This window comes from Alligator sinensis, unplaced genomic scaffold (assembly GCF_000455745.1).
Source record: "Alligator sinensis unplaced genomic scaffold, ASM45574v1 scaffold71_1, whole genome shotgun sequence".
Classification (NCBI taxonomy): domain Eukaryota; kingdom Metazoa; phylum Chordata; order Crocodylia; family Alligatoridae; genus Alligator; species Alligator sinensis.
Genome location: NW_005841834.1, coordinates 5,387,094 through 5,394,151, shown reverse-complemented (window position 1 = coordinate 5,394,151; position 7,058 = coordinate 5,387,094). Strand labels below are relative to the sequence as shown.

Below are 7,058 nucleotides of genomic sequence, written 5' to 3'. Positions count from 1 at the left end.
AAGAGCTCCTTACTTTAGTTAATGTTTGGAATGTAATAATGTTGAGTCCTCCTTCAATGGGAGACTTTTTAGCCTAGTCTTTGTGAAATTCTACTAGAGGATGTAGAAAACCAGAAAATTCAAGGTATTGGAGTTTTGTAATGTTGAAGGCTTCCTGTGAAGAGACTTAGCAATTGTGCATATTTCTTACTATATACAATATGCTAGTTAGAACCGAAGGATGCAGGAACTCATTGGCAGAACCAGGCCAGTATCTTGAAAACAAGATATCTTCTTCAGTACTGGATTTTACTTAACTGTAACTTTGGGTCTCTGATTCAGTGTTTAGATTCCATTAGTAGATTCAATCTCTGAATTCAAATTTGGTGGTTAGGCCTAGATCTGTGGTTATAGTTTTGATGTGCTTTCCTTAAAAATGAAAACAAATCATGGGTTTATCATCTGACATCACTGCTTTGGAGTCTCAAAGAAAGAGTTATATTAACAGGTCTGACTGTACTTGTTAGAAGCCACAGTTAAAGATTGAGATCCCATTGTGCTAGGTGCTATTCAAACACTGAACAAAAGACAGTCCATTTTGCTGGAGGCAGTGATAATTGGCATGAAGCAGGGAGAGATAAGAAGACTGAAGAAGACAATGTCTTCAAAACAGTACAAAAACTCTCACCAGTGTTTTGGGTCTTATGATTTTGACAGCCTCTTTTGAAAGGAAAGCAAGGTAAAAATCTCACCCACAATTTCACAACATGTTGTAATGAAATTGTGAAAGCCCCTTTCAAATAGTGAATGAAAAGTTAGGAGTCCAGGGATCTAATTTAGTAATAATAATTCTTGTATTTTTATATTACTGCTTAGAGGCGCCAGTCAAAATCAAGCCCCCTTTGTGCTTTCTGGGTTACAAAATATAGTAAAATTCAGCCTCTATTCTGAAGATCTTACATAATCAAATGTTCCATTCTGGGTATATGAATTTAATAAAATTGTCCACAATACACTCTGTACTACTCAGTGGCAGTTCGTCCACACTCGGCTTTCCAGGGAAGGATAAGTATACAACAAAAGACGATATCTTTGGCAAAAGCAATAGCTAAGTCCTTAGCAACAGAAAGTAAATGTAAATAGAAAGCACAGATATTGTGGAAAATTACATCCAAAACAAAGTCCTGAGAGAGACCCTAACATGCTTGTGTTAGACTAGCTGAAATGTTAGTAGACTTTGTAAGCTGAGCAAAAGTATGTTACAATGATTTGATTTTTTTTGTAAGAATTGGATAACTAGTACTTGTCAAAACACAAGCTAAAGTATTAATATGAGGAATAGCAGACTAGAGCCGGCCCAGAACTAAAGATCATTATATGTCTTGATTCTCCTTTGTCACAATATCTGAAACCAGAAAAATGCATTAAAATCAAGAGATGGTACTTGACCTGCAATGCCGCACCCTCTACCAGCATGTTTACTATGGCTTGTGTAAGAAGTGAGCCAAAAGCCTGATAAACACATAAAGGTACTGGGAGGGAATTATTAGGTGATGTATGTTTGAGAAAGAAAATAGAGTGAAAAAGCATAGGGAATGAAATAGCTTTTTGCTAGCTATGGTAGTATTTAACTGGAGGTTTAAGGTTTATAGTGGTGTATCAGTGTTCAGGGTCATCAAAGTGTAATAAATATGAGGGTTAGTAGCCAAATTACATTTAGGTGTCCATATAGTGTCATACCAGGCATGCAAAGTATAACAGCAGTTAAAGGGCTTTCCATTTGCAGAAGAAATGACCCTGGTAAAATTGAAAAGATGAAGCTTGCAAGCAAAGCTTAGACTTGCATTTAAAGTTCTCTAAGTCTACTACACTTGGGCCCTGGGGACAGTCTACAAACTTTATTGGAAAAAAAATTCAATAAGGTAATTACAAGTGCTATTAGGGTATTTAAAAATCTTAGATAAGCCAAAACATTTGAGCATTTATGGTTCCAAGGTTTTTGCAAATATGTTATTAGTTATACTCCCCCTCTCTTTAGCTGTCTTCCAGCTATTTAACTGTTACCATCCAGCCTTTCTTGTTTGAACACTTTAACTAGTAGAGTCCCAAGTGAGTGGGAGTTCACTAGGCAGTTTTCCTGGAAACTCTCTCTCACCTTCCTTAATTGTAAGTTTGGTGAGAGGAAGCAGGGAAAAAGGAACCTTTTAGAACCGAGGAGCGGAAGACAAGCCAGCTTACAGGGGAGCTTGCTAGGGAAGATGTGCTTGGAAGAAAGGCAGCAAGAGAGTGGCAGCAGATTAAGAGACCCAGAGAAATGGCTGGAGGGCATCACAATGCCACAGCCATTGCCAGTACCTCTGCTTTGCACCTGTGAGGTGTCTGACAAGGGAGGGCCACTCACTATTAAGGCTTCCACCCAGGTCTTGGTTTGGCACTGTGAAGACTAGCTTGTAGGTTCCTTCCAGGGACAGCCAGATGGGGGACTGCCTGCGATGTGAGCAGTGCCTCCTCATACGTCCCTCGGAGAACAGGCAAGAGAGCTGCAGGAGGAGGTGGCATCCTTCATCATGAGGACTATCTTGATTCACTGCTCAAGGAGACCTCTAGGACTGGAAGAAGGACTGTAAAAGGCAGCGCTAGAGAAAGAAAAAGACATAGATACCCAGAAAAGTGGAAGCTGGAAGCTTCTGACTTCTGGCAGCAAGCAGAAATCTTTATCTCCACCTGCAACAGTTTGCCTGGAGAACAAATATGGAGCCCTGGCAACAGAAGAGGAGGAACATGTTGCATTGGTGGAGAAGGCCAGACCAGGCATCGCCAAAGTTGGGAGGATGGAGATCACTGCCACCAAGAGGAAGCAACAGGTGATGATGGTTGGAGACACCCCTCTGTGGGGGACAGAGGCATCCATCTGCCAGCCTGACCTGTTGTCTCAGAAGGTGTGCTGCTTGCCCAGAGCCCATATCCAAGATGTCATGGAAGGCTCTCCCCTGGCTTTCTGACTGCTGTCCCATGCTGATCATTCATGTGGTCACCAATGATACTGCTGTGGATGGCCCTGAGCAGATCGAAGGTGACTACAGAGCTCTGGGAGCAAGGGTGAAGGGGACAGGTGCTCAGATGGTGTTCTCCTCTATCCTTCTGGGAGGAGGCATTCTGCAGATTAATGCATAGAAAGAATGTAGAGAAATTGGAGAGTCCAGCAGAGGGCAATGAAAATGGGGAGGGGGCTGGGAAACATGACTTCTGAGGAGAGGCTGAGGGAACTGAGCTTGTTAGGTATTTACACATGTGCTCCAGGATTGTGGGAAGAGGGGGACTTTAATTAACGTGCCTAAGGCATCGTTCGAGCTTTAGTTAAAGTGCCTCCCCCCTCCATTTTTCAGCATGGGGATGATGATGCACGGGACACTGGGTTCTGCTACAGCGTGGTAATTATCATGCTCCAGCAGACTCGATTAATTACAGTGCATCAGAGCAGCCTCCCTGCATGTGTATAGGTGCCCATTTAGTCTGGAGAAGAGAATACTGAGGGGGGATTTAATTGCACCCTTCAACTACCTGAGGAGTGGTTGCATAGAGGATGAAGCTAGACTGTTCTGGTGGCAGATGACAGAACAAGGAGCAATGGTCTCAAGTTGCAGCAAGGGACGTTTATGTTAGATACTAGGAAAATCTTTCTCATTTGGAGGGTAGTAATGCACTGGAACAGGTTACCCAGAGAGGTTGTGGAATCTTTCCATTCTTGGAGGTTTTTAAGACCTGGGTACACCAAGCTTTGGCTGGAATTATATAGTTGGGGAGGGTCCTTGTTTAAGCAGGGGGTTGGACTAGATGACCTCCTGAGGTCCCTTCCAACACTATTTTTTCTGTAATTCTATGATTTGAAATTACTGCTCTTTGGATAACTTCAGCTTATGCATCTAAATGTCACTTCCATGATTAGGATGATGATATCATGGAAATTATTTAAAAAGTTGTATATATTTGAAGAATGTGTTTATTGACAAACCACTGTAAAACGTGTGTGTGTGTGGGGCGGGGGGTTGCAGCTGAAAAGTGTCACAAAATTGTTCAGGTCTGAAACCTAAAAAACCCAATATTTTCTTTTTCTGAAAAATAAAATGTTTTTAATAAGTTACTCAAGAAAACTGTCATAAGACTGGTACAATATCTATGGCTAGATAGATTTCTTACAGTAACATCTCATTAGTGCCACATCTTTTTGAAAGATTTATTCCCCCCCAAAAAAACAGTATTCCATTGTAGAACATAACTTAAAGAAGATGAATGGTAAATACCATATGTGAGCTCAAACTTTAACTATTTTGTTTATGTTTTCAGGTTTCTTGTGTGTGTCTTTATATAGAGAGTTGGTAGTGTTGTGTACAGTTCAAGCTGTCTGATACTTTCCATTATAAGACCCTGTTTTCAGTCTCTTATTCCTTCTAAATTTTGGTTGCATGATCTACTTTTTCTTTACTAGGTGCCTGCTTGAAGCTGAATTACTTTATTAAAGTGTCAGCTAAGTTCAGTTGTTACTCAGTGGATGTATCTAGACATCACCCTACAGCAACGTAGCAACACACTGTGTTGCTGTACAGCATATTATGATGACATAACGATCCTATAGATCTACACCTGATCAGCAGCTATGTCACCATAGTGGTGCGCTGCCCCGTTTTCATGTGCTGCTATGGTGACATAGTGGCAAAATTAACTGTGTGCCGTGTGCATGCTCAATACAGATGGTTACTGTGCCATGCTTTAGTACTCGGAAAGGAAGTACTAAAGCACAGTGCCATAGCAATGTTGCTGTGTAGTGTAGACGTGCCCAGTATGAGACAAAGGAAAAATATAACTTGTACATATTAACAAACACTTACCATGGTTTTATAGGAAAGTTCTAAACTTTTTTTTATGTTTTAATATGGGGATTTACAACTTGGCGGTTTAGGAAGTGCTAGGGGTTGCTATTGTGCTAGGGGTGTGCCTTTTGTTATTAACATATACCCAAATCTCAGTAAAATGCTCAGTAAAAAAATTGGTAGTTTCTCTGCGCGCAGATTGAGTGTAGTATAATGAGATAGGAGGGAGAGTAAGCAGAATAACAATCTTTTATACTCTCTTTTCCAAACCTTGGATCATCTCTCTGTCTTTTTAGGACTTTCCAGAACCATTTTTAGACTTAAGCCTCAGGATGATTGTATGTAAACCCATGAAAATCAGATGTTAATAATATAACTGGATGGAAAACATTTTTCCTGTTCCATGAGAACTTCAGGATTTCAACGTTTTTTCCTTTCTAGAAATGGGGGGGAAAATCAATCTAAAAATTTGAAGGCCCTTCCGCTCCCCACCCCCCCCAAAAAAAATCAGATTGAATTAAACAGTTTTGCCCATTTAACTTAACTTGATTTTGATTTTTCCCATTTAATTTTAACTTTTTTCACAGTAGGTTAACTTCAATTTTGAAGCTATGTTGGTTAGAATGGAAAACAAGATCTTTTCAGATTTATGAAAGAGGCTTCCTAGTAATTCACTATATTTTCTAAAATTGGGAATTCATCAGAAGTGACACTTGTGCTATCAGTTTCAAGAAACCAATATTTTCCCATAGAATAAATGCTTTGCTAAAGCAAATTCCCAACCAGCCCCAATGAATAATTCCCAGGCAACTTCAAGAAGAGTATTCTACAGATCTCTCCCCTTAGATACATTTAATGTGTCTATATGCGCTGCAATGCAGTGTCATGTGGAGGTTATACCTGAGCTACCTATGGGTACTGAGCTTGGGTACTGGAAGCAATATATTTGCTTCTGCACTTGGGTTAATTGGCTCTTTTAAGGAGAATAGTGGATTAGCCTGGGTAGAATGCTATGTTAATATTGCTTCTGGTAGCTGAGCTAACATCCCCTAACGTGGGTATTATCTCTGCACAGCACTACACTGTGCCATTTTATCAAACCTTCATGTATACTTAAATATTATTTGGAATTCTATGAAAAACTTTAAACAGCAACTATTTACACAATAAATCTACTCTGTTCCTTATATGTGCTTTCTTGCTTTATCACTCTTACACATTTTTAAATGAAATGTACCAGTATAAGACTTGCACTTTAATTCATGCACATAAACACATATTCCCTCTGATCTGCTTTCAGTGATTTCCCAGTCTGTTTTGTGTAACAATGTGTGGTGTTGTGTCATCTGGACTTTTTAGAATTTGCAAAGAATGCCAAAATCTCAATTCTTTCTGAAGTCTTTCAAACCCTGTCAGCAGACAAAAAATCCAGCCTTTGTCTTAATAGTTGGCTGGTCCTCAGTTGATGGTCAAACTCAGATCAGTGTTACCCAAAGGGTGCCAGTACATGAATGTGGAGGCTGTTCCATTATGCTCTAATTACAGCACATTGTAGCAGACTCGATTAATTGAGTCTGCTGGAGTGTCGCAAATACCACTCTCCAGCAGCCTCCTGCATCTTATGTATCAGCATCCCTGCACTTAAAATGGCAGCAGGGATGCTTGAACTAAAGCTTGTTGAACTAAAGCTTAGTTCAAGTGCCACACTGTCTTTTTTAAGCATGGGGATGCCGATACACGAGACGCGGTGGCACTTCTATTAGAATGGCTCTTGGAGCTGCTCTAATTAAAGTGCTGCTTCCCCACCCCCCCAGAGCACATGTAAAGTGCCCAAAGTGACATGAGTATTGGGGTCAGTGGAGTAGATATGAAATCTTTGGATTTCTGTGCTGCTCTAGGTCTATAGAGAACTCCTTTTCCTATCACACAACTCATTTGTATAAGAATGTACAAATCTTCACCCTAGGAAGCTCTGCCCCAATCTGTCTTTATCTGGAATAAAATTCCTGTCCCAAACAGTGTGTTAATACCTCACTAATATAGTTGATCTGATCCTGCAAGAGGCTGAGAAGTGATAAGCCAAATATTACCCCAAGAAAGAGCTTTTCTTCTAAGTAGATACATTAATTGGAAGTGATATAGGTACCATACTTTACTTGCATACCACATGAGCCTTTTTCCCCCAAAACAGCCCATCGAAATTGGGATGTA

General features: G+C 40.3%; 1 protein-coding gene across 2 annotated transcripts in view; it reads left to right on the top strand.

Annotated features, from left to right (window-relative positions):
* KCNB2 (potassium voltage-gated channel subfamily B member 2) overlaps positions 1-7,058 on the top strand; it is a 343,724-nt gene that overhangs the window by 12,664 nt on the left and 324,002 nt on the right. The window lies entirely within an intron of this gene.